We start from the raw sequence: 14,659 nt of genomic DNA, 5'->3' as shown, positions 1-14,659 counted from the left end.
GACCCCGGTTCGAGGCTCGGTTCCCCAGGTCCCACATTAGCCAGATGCACAAGGGGGCGCACGCATCTGGAGTTCGTTTGCAGAGGATGGAAGCCCTGGCGCACCCATTCTCTCTCTCTCCTCTATCTGTCTTTCTCTCTGTGTCTGTCGCTCCCAAATAAATAAATAAATAAAATTAAAAAAAAAACTGTTGGACATACACAAGTAGAAAATTCATTTAATACAACTAACCTAATGGGCACCATATATATAGATTTCCCCCCATAGGAATGGTCTCATTGTAATTGTAGCAGACGGCTACAGGTCACTGAGATTAACTTCCAGACCTGGTACATTTATGGAGGAAGGAATATTTATTTGAAGCTTACAGATCCAGGGGAAGTTCCATAATGGCAGAAGAAGCTGGCCTTCTTTCACAGGTTCAAACAGAGAGAGAAACCACACCACACAGCACACTTCAGGTGCTCTGGGCACAACTAGACCCTTTGCATATCTTTAGATTGGAACTTCAAATCCACCACCACACCTTAGGAATGGAACCTAAGATCCATCTGCTCCAGCCAGTTGGCTGCAGATCTAAATTAAAATCTGTAATAAAATATTGAATATATTCAGGAGCATCTATTCAAACTACCACAGTACTCGAGTCTTATCTGAGACTCACTCTGGCTAATCGCAATATATATATCTTTATATAAAATTTATTTATGGCTCTTTTTAAATACACTTTGCTTTTGTTGATTTCCCAAACCCATGTCTCCTTCTACTTGCCTCTGCAATTTTCTTCCAATTCCTGCCTGCTGTATTTTCCATGCATTAACAATGCAATTGCACTCCTAAGTATTAATTGTTTAACCTCAGGACTATGGGCCTTGCTAGGAGCTACAACTAATTACACCGCAGGATAATACCTAACATCAAAGTTCAACCACAGTTGTGTGAAGCATCAGTTTGACCTCCCTGCATCACCCCAAGTTGTACCCATGGCTCTGTAATTCCCAAGAACATTATTAACATGCAGTTCTGGATTGATCTGCTTCTTACTTCTGCCTCACAGAACCTTGTGGCTTTTTCTGTCACTTTGTTGAGGTTGTTCTCAAACGTGTTTCTACTAAATGCCTATTGCTTTTACATTTCAAAAACTGAAGATTATTAATTTAAACATTCTGATTTTGGAACTATCTCTGTAATATATAATTTACAGAACTTTAGCTTATTTCTTAATAAACATGGTACATTGAAAATAAATCCCTTTGGTAATTTTTTGATTATTCCATGAGCCATCATATTGGATTCCATGACCAATATTTATTTTTATTATCACTTTTCATGGCTCTGAATCCTTGGAGCTTCCTTGATGGACATTCCATGTCTCCAACACCTATCTATCTATCTATCTATCTATCTATCTATCATCTGTCTAGTTATCGGTCATCTATCTATCCTTTGTGATTAAGAAAGTGAACCTTTTCTGACATGCTATTTCGGTATCAAGTTTCAAATAATAAGATTCACTCTTTAAACAGTTTTATCTGCAGGACTAGAATCAGTCTTAAATAATCAGCTTCATATATATTATAGTAATAATGAGGTATTTGAAACTTTTTCTTTAAAAATCACCTCAAAGAAGTTATTTAGAATGCCAATAGCTGTGTAAGATTCAATTGCAAGACAAAGGACAATTGTATAGAAAAGTATTAAATTAAAAATAAAATTAAAAATAATGAAACAAGAGAAATGATGGAAAATGATTGTCTTGCATTGACAGAGGGAATCAAAGGGGGTATGTTTATAAGCAAAAGTTATTTTTCATTAAGCACAGGCTTTTTTTTATAAAGCAGCTAATCAAATAATGTCTGTGGTTGCAAACATGTGGTAATTATGTGTGATTTTTTTTTTTCAAAAGAAGAAAAGATTTGGAAGTTCCTATCAAACAGAATTGAAATCAATGGTGGAAATATTTTTGTCAAAATGTTCAAGTGCAGATATATTTGAAAGCTACAAGAATCAATTATATAATTAACAACTATACATACTATTGCAATTATTGCAAATTATTATAAGATATAAACAATGTGTGTGGGTGTTACCTCACATGAAAGGCACTTTTTGTATGGTGCTGGCAATCAAATCTAGGTTCCTGTCCTTGGCAGGTGCCACTGAGCAACATGCCCAAACATCGGAGCACTTTTGCTGAGTAAGTAGAAAATTGCTGTTCAGTTGATGATGAATGAGAATAATTTAGAGAAATATTTCCCAGCTTGTCCTTTAGAAAACAATTACAAAAAGGCAGGTTTAATTATATAATCTACAAATTTTCAGAAATGATTCCTGGACAAAGTGACAAAGAATGTCATTACTTATTTATGTAAATGATAAATACATACACAAAATTTCATTCTCTGCTCAGAAAATGGGTTAAATAGGAGACTGGAGAGATGTATTAACACTTAAGGCACTTGCATGCCAAGCCAAAGGACCTAGGTTTGATTCTCCGGTACCCAACTAAAACAAGTTGCACAAGGTAGCACATAGGTTTGAAGTCTGGGGTTTGTTTGCAGTGGCTAGAGGTCCTATGTGCCCATTCTCTCTCTCTATCTCTCTCTCTCTCTCTCTCTCTCTGTCTCTCTCTCTCTCTCTCTCTTCTTTTTTCTCTCTTTCCCTCTTTCTCAAGTAAATAAATAAATATAAAATACGTTTTAAAATTAAAAATGGTTTAATAAAATTAAAGATCATTGATTTATATGACTTTTTTCCCTCTTATACTTAATTGTGATATCTACATTTTTGTTATTTTATGTCTTATTTATATACCATACAGTAAAGAAAACATATCTCACTATGTTTCTAAAATGTGTTCTATTTTCATGATTATTTATAATTTAGTTGTATAAAGCAAAGATGTTAGAAGGCATGTCCTTAAGCTGTCACATATTCCAGGAGTTCTACTAGTTTTTACAATCGATCCAAGATTCTCCATGAACATAAACACATGGGTAAGATCCATGTAAAAGTCATGTTCTTGATCATACTGGGATCTAGACTCCAGAGTGTTACTTGTAAGGTGTGAGGTCTTGTTTTCGCCTTCATCCAGGTTAGCATGCAGCGTTGACAATGAGGAAGTGTCTCTCCTTGAGCAAAACAATAGTTTCCTGAAAACAAGTGACAACATATTCAGCTTTAAACAAGGGAAGAGAATGGACTTATATTTATCCCTAGAAGAATGACAGGTAGAAAAGTTCACAATTACGTTGTCAACAAGAGAAGCAAGTACAGTTACTCAGAGGATGGGGACAGCAAGCAGGGACTGGTGAAGGCAGATGAACCTAAGAGAACTTGGTTGAGGGAACTTGGTCCCCAAATTTAGTTTTTTTCACTCTCTACTATTGCTTCCCTTAGAATGCTGCATGTTTCATGAGAGTGAGGATGGTTCCCATCTTTTTGCTCACACAATCCTCTGTCAGTGTCCTTGTTCTTGTAGGCACGTATCCAAAATCTTCTTTAGCAATCTCTTCCTCTCCATGGAGCTCCAGGTAAGGCTCTGCCCTAGAGGCCCAGTACCTTAGAAGTAGATGTTTGCCCTAAGGCACTTTGATTAGAAATATATTCATAAGCACAAGGAACATTGGAACTCAATATATAAATAAATAAGCATGGAAACACATGTTGAAGGCATGATTGTGGCTTAGATACATACCCTCTGAAACTTATTTACTAAATGTCTATTTTTTTCTCTTTTTTAGTCTGTGACACATTTGTAATTCTCAGGTCACTTTGATGTTATTGCTGAAGAGATGGTTTCTCTTTCTTGTAGATCAAATGCTGATTGATACTAGCATAATTTAGCACAGTGCCTAAAACTTATGTATGTTTACTAAATATCTTCTGGGTGTATGAATGACTAAATGTGTGTCTCAGTTTGTGCTTGTAAGTCAAATACGATACATGACTTTCAACTTGACTTAAAAATAAATTTCTGCACATTCTAAAGGGTACATTACCAATTCATTTTGCAGTGAAGAACTTCTATCTAGTTACATCAGACTGTGAAAAGAAATCTGTGGTGACTTCTCTGCTGCAATGATGTCATCATGGGCTCTGTCCCATTATGACTACATCAATGGCCTGCCTCTTAATACTTCCGGGTACCATCCCATTGAAAGTCAGCTTTTCAACATATGAAATTTGAGGGGACAGAAACCTAGCCCATTTCATGAAAAATGTCATGCCTTACATTACTTCGCATACTGAATGACTGTGATAGCCAACGAACTTTAGTGTGAAATTGATATCTCCTCTTGTAAGCCAGGAAATGATTGCTGGTAGAGAGACCAGCAATAAGCTTCTACGTGTGTGGACCTGACTTTGAGGAAATGATCATTAGGTACATGCTTATAATTAAGGCAACTCATTATATAGATGGACTCACCCCATAAGCAGTGTACTCAACTAATTCATTTCCATATGAAGCTCATGAGAACATGAAAACTTTGTCAGGCCATTTTCAGTTACCAGAAAGAGCTAAGTTAAAAGATCTATGCATCTTAGAACCCCTTATTTTCAACACAATTTAGAGATATGATGCTATTTTGTACCTGGGCATATGGCTACAATATAAGAGTACAAATTATTTATTACTTATGTCTTTCTAGGGGCATGTTTTTATCCAAATTGCACTCTACTTAGTTATTAGCAAAATTGCTGAGGTGAATGTATACTACCCTTTTGAATTTGGGTTGCTTCAGTAAAAGTAAGTTTAAACATACTTAATAGTCAATGAAATTATCCTAGGAATTTTTATGCCACAGGCCTCATGAGGAAACTTATTTAAAGTTTGTAGTAAATGGTGTTTTCTCAAGTAGTGACTCCATTCTGACATTACAGGAGTGTATCTGGAAATAGAAGTATTCACTGCTCAGTAACTGGTGTTACATAAAATGTAAATACAAGCTTATCTAAATGCAGTGATTAGCATAAATATGATTCACTGTAGTGTGCATTGGGGGAAAATAAACATATAAAGAAGTAAATTTACATTTGATTGACTCAAAGAAACCTCTTGTTATGTGATAACAGTTCAAAAGCATTGGCTCTATAATTCAAGTACTCCAAATGCAGTTAGGTGCAATCCAATTAATGTAACATATGTGGTGTTTTACTTCCATATCAAAGTGGCAGTGGGTGTTATAGAACTGTCAGTGAAACAATCAGCATTACATTTTTTTTTTCTTTACTAGCAGTTTCTCAGTAGATTTAATATTATTGGCTCTTTAGCCATTACATTTTGTTTCTTAAGCATAGATTGAAAAAGTGAAAAAAACAGAACTTGTTAAAATAATAAAAGCTAGTCTAGATATGTACAGGTTTGTGAAGATTTTGTGTTCCCATCAAAATCAAGAACCTCAGGAGGTTAAAAGCGTACATTTATCTATGATGACTAAAATGTGAGGCAAAACATGGGCTCAGGCAAAGGTAGAGCCAGAGAAGCACGCTACAGGTATTTTGCACAGACTCAGCCAAGCGGTACAAATGGAGGCTAGAAATGAAGCAAGTAGACATAGACGAAGCTTGAGTGTGGATTTTATCTATATGGGCAAAACCTGAGAAATGGTCTCAGCTTGATTAGGCAGCATTCCCCAAGGATTTCTCAGTAATTCTGCCCTTAACCAACTGTTCATTCCTACTTTCCTCCATTCTTTCTGCTTTTCTCCCTCTTATAATTCCCTCCCCTGCTCCATGAGATAGACTGACTACATTATGATGTAGTACATTGTCTTTTTTTCTATGTTTCTTGATTGTGTTTCTTGGTGTCAGAAGGATTAATAATAGCAATTCTTTTTTAAAAAAATATTTTATTTATTTATTTCAGAGAGAGAAGGGACAGACAGAGGAATGGGCATTCCAGGGCCCCTAGCTACTGCAAGCAAACTCTAGATGTGCACCACCATGTACATCTGGCTTATGTGGGTACTGGAGGATCAAATCTGGTTCCTTAGGCTTTGCAGGCAAACACCTTAACTGCTAAGCCATCTCGCCAGCTTTGATCATAACAATTCTTTGAAAGAATGTTAAGTACAGTTCTGGGGTTTTCTCCATCATGACACATGATACTTTTTATTACTGATTCAATCTCATTACTTATCATTGAGGAATACATCTTTTCTTCTTTTTCATGATCGAATTTTGGTAAGTTAAATGTATTCATCTTTTTCTAAATTTGTCAATTTGTTGATTTATGGTTGTCCATAAAATTTCTAATTACTGCTTGAAAGGTTGGATGTAGATGGCAGGGGAATTGAACCCTGGCCTGTGGCAGGCAGGGAACCATTTTCTCCACCCTTACCTGATCTTTATGACTTCCCTACTAAGTGTTTATTCTTGATTTTTTGGTTTTGTACGGTAAAGTTTTAGGTTTTTATTTGAAAACTATGATGCTATTTTGAGAGAGGTATTCATTGTGATAAAATTCCTCCCTGTTACTGCTTTTTGAAGATCATACAGGTTCTTCCCTTTTATGTTTCCATTTTTCATTTACTTCAAGAAATGTTGAGATTTCCATCTTAGTTTCAGTTTCAAACTTGTCTTGTTATTCATCCTATCAATTCCATTGTGGTCAGAAATTATACTTAATATATAATTTCCAGCTTTTAAATATGTTGACCCTTTTATGGCTTAAAATAGAGTGAATTTTAGAAAAAAGATCTAAGTATAAATGTGAATAATTTGTATTCAGCATACATTTATTACATATCTTCATATTTATTTGGTCTAGAGCAAAATCCTATTTGACTTAACATCTGTTTTACCTAAGAGGAGCTACACGTGCTGTACATTAGTTTCCATGAGCATGAAACACCATTTCTCCAGGCTTGATTTTCACCCTGTGTGTGTCTTGTCATCAGGTAAGGAGAGTAGATACGGGCAACACATTCATTCATTCAGTTATGGTATAGTATTGAGAGCCATGGACTCCTGGTTTCCGTGAATTGGGTTCCAGTGTTTTATAATCTTTGGTTCCTTCCTTTCTCTCACTTTCTTACTCTATGGCATACTGACTTTCTGCAATGATAGATTTTTTTAATTGCATGTTTTATATCCTATGGTTTATTCCAAGGTTGGCATAATAGGTTAATTTGAGCTAACTGATTAAGTTTGATTCTATATTATATACTCTATTTTTTATTTAGTTTTTTTTTTTTTTTATTAAGAACATGTTTTAGGGCTGGAGAGATTGCTTAGTGGTTAAGCACTTGCCTGTGAAACCTAAAGACTCCGGTTTGAGGCTCGATTCCCCAGGACCCACATGATCCAGATGCACATGGGTGTGCATGTGTCTGGAGTTTGTTTGCAGTGGCTAGAGGCTAGAGGCCCTGGCGTGCCCATTCTCTCTCTCTCTCTCTCTCTCTCTCTCTCTCTCTCTCTCTCTCTTTCTCTCACTCCTCTTTCTCTTTCTGTCACTCTCAAATAAATAAAAATAAACTTAAAAAAAAAGTTTGGCAAAAGACTTTGAACAAAAAGAACATGCTTTATATGGACACACCATATGTTGATACCATCAGCATTTCCCTGCCACCAATCCACTAGGGGCCTACCTCAGTGGGGTCGCTTGTATTCACATAAGGTTGTGGGTTATACATTGGGAGGGCACAAGTCTGTCATTGGATCCGAGGGTGGGAGGTGGCAAGGAATGCCTCTACATGACACCCCAATCTGTGGCTCTTAAAACCTTCCCACCCCCTCTTCCACAAAATTTCATAAGCCTTGGTAGGTATATTTTAAGTGTACTTCAGGGCTAGAGGGATGGCTTAACAGTTATGGAATTTGCTTGCAAAGCCAAAGGACCAAGGATTGATTCCCCGATTCCCCAGGATTCATGTTATCCAGATGCACAAGAGGGCACATGCATCTGGAGTTTGTTTTCAGTGGCTGGAAGCCCTGGCATGCCCAGTCTCTCTCTCTCTCATCCCCCCCCCCTCATTCTCTCTCTCATAAATAGAAATAAAATAAAATATCTTAAGTCTACTTCAGTGTGAAGCTCTCATGAGTTTCTGGACTTCTACTTTGGTATGTGTTAATTATCCTCAGTATCTATCTCCATCACCCTGCAGATTATCAGGCTCACCATGGAAGCAGCACACTTACATATCTCACAAAATTCTTTGTGGTTTCACCTAGGCCCTGGCTGAAGTGCAATGTGTTGCTTATTGTCTAGGATCTCCTTGCCTTCTAAAAAACAGAAACAGATTCTCCAACAGAGAATGAAGTCAGCATTGTTTAAATGGGATAAGCATTGTTAATTTGCAGAGGTTTTGATGGAAGTAGGGCCTCTTTTGGCCAAAGAAAATTAGGAGATTGTCATTGGAGACAATAGTCTTGGTCTCCATAGGATTCTCACCTGGGTCCCAGATCCAGCCATGGATTCCTTTCCACTGAGTACATCTCCGAGCCAATCAGAAAGCTACTGGTTACCCACCAAGGCTGTGTGCCACCCTTGCTCAAGTGCATAGGTCTAATCAAGCTGGTTTATTCTGATGGAACTGTGACTTCTGCTTGCTCACAACATTGTTGGCACTTTCCCCCAGTAGCTCATGTGGCACTTTCTGGAAGTAAATGGACCAATTATCTGGGGACTGGTTCCCTTCTGGATTAAAGCAGGGTCATTCAGTGTTCTGTGTCAACAGCTTGTGGTGTCTTTAGTAATAGGGTCTTATGTTTTGCCTGAGGCAAGTAACCGAGTGCTTTGACAGAAACCTGGCTTGTTTTGGGAACCTTGTATGTCTCTCTGATAAGCAGCTCAATGTGGATAGCAAATGACAACTGATGCTGGGTGTTACAGTCCAGTGACAAATATTTTAAGGGTAGACTCCAACCTATCCTCTCCAGGGCCCTTGTTATCAGATAATACCCCCATAATCCTTTGGAGATTACATGTTTTAGTTTTCTATTAAGGAGAAAGGTTTCTATGGTACCAACTCATTTTGGGTTTAGTTTTGTGTTTATTTCCCCCCACCTCTCACTCCTCTTCCCCCTGACCCTTCCCTCTTTATTATCTGGTCTTAGAGTTGCCTGTCAGGTATGCTAGCAATGCAGGGTCTTCCAGGTTAGAAACCACAGATAAGTAAGAACATGTGGTATTATCTTTCTCTGTTACAAACACTATTTTTACTAAAATATTCATATTTATTTAAGAATGAGATAGAAATAGAGAGTATGATTGTGTCATTCCAGATGCTTTGACATTTTATGTATCTGGCTTTAAATTGATACAGGGGAATCAAACCTATATGGGCAGGTTTTACAACCAACTACCATTAACCACTGACTCACCTTTCTAGCCCCAAACTCTCTATTTTTATCTAATCTTTCATTTTATGTCTTAGTTTGTCTTTTTTATAATAGCTATTTATTAGCAATTATGATAGTTTTGTTGCTTTTAAAAATAGTTTTGCCTTGACTATTTTTAAACTAGAGATATAATTATACTGTTGATTAGCAAGTCTTATGCTTGACAGCACCACTAATTTATCATTAATATTTCTATATTATTAATCAGCATCCTCTTATGCCCCGACCAGCGGGACCTAGTTATTCGTGAGGGCACCAGGAGGACCTTAGCCTGCGAAGAAAATGGGCGAGAGAGGGGAATGGACTCAGGCAAACCAATGCTTGTCGAGAGTCGTTTATTCAGCCAGAAGGCTCATCTTTTAAAGTCAGTTTTAGGTAGGGGAGGGGTAAGGGGAGTAGAGGGTGAGACAGTACAGAATCTTCTTGCACAAGGCATGGATCATATGGGAGGGGGTCGGGGCGACCTAGGTGGTGGAAGGTTACAAACTCTTCTTGGCCTCAGGCCAGAGACATTGTGGTTGTTCTGAGAAGTCAAAACTCAGGGGCCTTGATACTGCAGGCGCAGAGCAGAATGTTTATTCTTTAGCCAGAATGCAGCAGGGGTGGAGGAGCGGGTAAGGGAAAGATGAAGGATTTCTTTAAGGGTGGTCCCCAACATCTCCCCCTCTCTTATGTAAAAAATGAGGTAAGTGAGGCAGTCATTGCGATGCCCTTGGTCACATGTTAACAACATTTAGGTTTTAGTGCCAATTGTTTGTCACGTTCAGTGGGTACCAGGGTAGCCCTGAGGATGTTAAACAGGGAGGCAAGCGTCCCCCAGGGATCAGGCAAAGCCCTTATATCATTTTGGCAGGATGTTTCTGTGGCCAGAGTGTCTAGAGTGATCCCGACAGTAGGGGCACAAACGGGACCTGAGCCTGTTAGAAAGGCAATGCTAGGCCCTTACCCGTCATTGGGTCGGCCTCCTCTCAGCGAGGTCGCCCTGTCTTAGGTGGGCCAAGACTTCCGTCACTGACTTACCAGGTCACTCACTTTGTGGCAGCGCAATGCACCTCTCCCTCAGAATAAGCCGATAGGGTTCTCCCGGGATCCCAAAGGACGGACCTTGTATGTTAAAAAGATGACCTTAAGCATTTGAAGTTCTTTTTGTAGCCAATAGTAGGAGGGGGATCGCAGAGACTTGAACCATCACATGGAGGGATGGGACCAGAATTTCCACTGAAAGGAGGGTTTTTGCAGGGTGGTAAAGTCTAAAGGTTGAGGGGGAGGGCCGGCAGGTTCTTTGGCCGCATATGTGGCGGAGACTTCTTCAGTTGCCAGGCGATGGTAGTGAACTTCCACCGGCTTGATGGCGGCATCCACCTGATTCTTACTGAAACTGGTTAGTCATCTGAAGGCCCAGGGGCCAAAGGAGATAAGCAAAAGGAATCCAACAAAAGGGCCTAAAAGACTAGGAAGCAAAGTAGTTAGCCAGGGAGATGTAGAGAACCAACTTTTGTACCATGACTCTTGTTGTTCTCGGGCTCTCTTTCTGTCTTCTAGATTTCTTTTTATTTTGTTAAGACTGTTTTGTACCAAGCCAGTCTTATCAGAGTAGAAACAACATTCCTCCTTTAGAGCCACACAAAGTCCACCTTCCTTTAGGAACACCAAATCTAGCCCCCTCCGGTTTTGGAGTACAACCTCAGAGAGTGAGGCCAAAGAGTTTTTGAGATCTTATATCCCCTCATGTATGAGGTTAAGATCTCTGTCCACTAAGGCACTGAGTTGTGTAAAATGCTGTTGGGAGGTTACCAGCGAGGTAATGCCTGTTCCTGCTCCCGCAACACCAAGTCCCAGGAGCACAGTCAGGGTGAGGGCAGTTAAAGGCTCTCTTTTTGGTCTAATGGCAATGCCTTGATCTATAGTAGTTGTAAAACTTTCAGAATCATGAATGAAAAGTCGTGGCAAAACTATAACTACAACACAATAGTCCTTAGTCTGTAAAAAGCCCTTGTTGACAATAAAGGGAGTCAGCCCTGTGGAACAAGCAAGATAGGAGTTACTAGGGGCTTTAGTATATATAAAGGAGTCATTGATAATAACAGTTTGGTTGCATACCAGTTCAAGAGTCAGAGAAGGGAGCATATCAGGGCCTAATAGACACAGTCTGAGGCCGAAAATGGATGTAAGAGTAATACCCCCCCTCTGGGGCAGAGTGCTAGAATAATCCCTCTGCACTGTTAGTAGACACAGGAGATGTAAGGATGGCAATTCCCTCATAAAAGGGAGGTATTGGAGAGAAACAAATCCAACATTCCTGGTAGGCAGGATTACTAGTATTATGGATAGCCTCTAAGGAGGCATTGACCAAGGAAACAATAAGATCAGCAGAGCTTGGGGGTCCTTTAGGAATGGTGGGACGAAACAAGGTACGTGTAGACAGTCTATTCCCCTTTTATTTTTCCCTCTCATGAGAAGACACTCCAACTGCTTTAGGGGACTGGGTCGAAGACATCAGATCATTTACTACTTCCTGCTGAACAGGACACGAAGTGGAGACTTGTTGCAGTTAGAGAATCTCTCCTAGAGAGGGGAACTATTTTAATGTACCACAGAGTGTAGGAAGATAATCTTGAAAGAGAACTTTGGAAAGAAAGAAAAGTAAGGAGTTACTGAGAAGTGAGCACACAGCAAACTGGTCTTTTTGTAGGTCGAGGGAATCCAGGTAGACAGGGTTGGATCATCTCAGGACCATCTGAGGATGAATTGGCTGAGATTTTCTTTCAGAACTGTTCATTAAATGACACAGTAGTATTTAACATGGCTTGTAAAACATATATTTTAGATTTGAAAATAACCCTTTGAACATCTATAGTTGTTTTTCTTTATTATAGAATTAGAACTGTGGGGAAAAGATATCTTAATGTTTATTTGTTTCCCCTCTTGAATAGCTCTTGTATTACTTAATAGGCCATTCATATATTTAAGGTATTTTTAATCTTTGGTTATACATTTCTCTCTGAGTGTTCAAGACCATGCAGATAGCCAAAAGTTAATTAAGGATTAATTTTGGAGGTCATTAATGGCTCTCCAAAGAGACTTTAGGGACATAGGAGTAGCCCCATAGCTTACTGGTATCTTTTGCCTGTTAGTATGAGTCAGGGCCATGCTGGCCAAGTAGTTTTCCCTTCTTTGGGAAGTCAGGAGGACTGATTGCTCCTCAATTGTGACTCTCCTATTTCACATTGTACACCACTTTTGTTTGGGTCTTCATATCCTCCCTGCTCAGGAAGACAGGTGACTTACCAGGGGCCTAGTGTAGAAGTGTCCCATCATCTCCAGTGGCCTCATGACATGGGAGCACAGGCCAAAATATTGACACTTTTTACTCTGATGATTCCAATTGTCTTTGGCTTCTACATAGGTGATTAACACACTTAGAAAGGAAGTTATACCAGCCTGGATGTACATACACATAGAGCACATTTAATTACTGAAATAGACTTAACTAAAGAATGGCACAGGGCTTCTAAAATTATTTTGTCCTAACTTTAAAATTTTTGTTGTACTGTGGTAGCATAAGCCATATATCTGAGGTATAGAAAGTAGGCACATTCCCATTTTAAATATCCAACATTTATAAATATAGGCAGAACCTGTTACCAGTCTTAAAAACAGTACCAGTTGATTTACAAACTTAACTTATTTAACCTAGAAAACAAGTAAGACAGTATAAGGTCTTAGCACCTGTGTAAAAACATCTTTGATTAGTTCAGATGCCTGTGTGGGTACAAATTACCCAGAGAACACTGGAAACAGAACCATGGAGTTTAAATTTATTTTATTTTATTTTATTTTATTTTCTCAGATGAGGACCATTGTTTGAGCATGAGGCTGTGCCCTAAAGTAGGGAATATGTCTTAAGGGTTAATTTTGTTATAAGCACTGGACTTAGGATGCCAAAATTGAGACAGTTACTTTACATATAACAAAGTAGAATCTGGTATTTTCTGAGTCCAAGCAGCTAGCTAAATATTAATATAACCCTTGATAAATCTTCTTGAAAGAAAAAACATTATTTGACAACCAATGATTTTGGCTTAAACTTGATATCTGTACATTTCATGTACCACAGAAATTTTTACTAACATAAAACAATTTTATGTTTTACCCATGACTTAAATTTGATAAAACTCAAGCAAACTATCCCAACATACTTCAGCCTGAATTTTTTTTTTTTTTTTTTTTACATCTGTACACCTTCATCTTTATATTTTAACATTCTGATCTAAGTACCACTGAAAAGGCATTTTTAACAAGCACTCTATGTCCCAACATTGAAAAAATTCCTTCCCAGTTTTCTTTCTTTTTGGGGCATTCACGAACCCAACATCTTCTTTCCTTGCAATATGTACATTGATCCTTCTCAAGGGGCTTCCTAAAGCCCTCTGGTTCCTTTCTCCTTGTTTGCCTGTTGCCCAGGTACCCTGGCTGTTTAAGTCTTCCTGATCCTGATGCTCTTTTTTTTTTTTTTTTTTTTTTATCACTGCAGCCAATATCCTAAGTTCCTTTCTTGTCTCCTTTCCCATTTATCTTTTCTCTCTTCTGCTTCCTGCTTCCTTTTTTTCTCTGTCTTTCTTCTCTTCTTCTCTCTCTCTCTTATGATAAACCTTCTTAGTTTCCTTAATTATGTCTGTCAAAGCTAGATCTTGTAAACCCTCCAGACGTTGACCCGGAGAAGTAGGGTCAAAAGGAGTATATCTCTGGTGAGCCTCCATCAAGTTTTCTAAAAACACAGAGGGAGGTGGAGGACCTTTCTTATCTTAGCCAGATTCGCAGGGCAGCGAGCAGCTCCCCTGAGACCTGCCATCAGAGCCTGGCGGTAGACTGTCAGTTTCTCCCTACCTTCTGCCAAGTTGTAATTCCATTCAGGTCGGGTGAGAGGGAATCCCGCATCAATCTCATTTGGGAGCTGGGTAGGCTGCTCATTTGGGCCAGGGACATGCTAGGGTCAGGGGGAGGACCAAAGGCTCGTAGGGGCAGGGACACGGTGGAATCAGGTCCTTTGGGACTTTGGCTGCTAGTCCCTGCAGCGGGTCCATCTCCTCCTCCCTCAGCCAAAGCTGGAGCGGGGAGAGCAGGGGGGGGTAAGGTGGGGGAGATGGAATCAAGGGTAGAGGGCCACTCGGGAGGGTCCTCTATTTCAGGATATATTTTGGGCTGAGCTGAGGGGCCAGGGCCATTCGGCTTGGTTTTCTCATGGCTGTTGGGCCACTGCCAGGACTCGGGAGCCTGACCGTGGTGGGGGGTGGATCCAGGGCTTGACCCACGC

The sequence above is a fragment of the Jaculus jaculus genome, chromosome 1 (assembly GCF_020740685.1).
Source record: "Jaculus jaculus isolate mJacJac1 chromosome 1, mJacJac1.mat.Y.cur, whole genome shotgun sequence".
Classification (NCBI taxonomy): Eukaryota; Metazoa; Chordata; class Mammalia; order Rodentia; family Dipodidae; genus Jaculus; species Jaculus jaculus.
Note: the sequence above shows the minus strand (reverse complement) of the source record.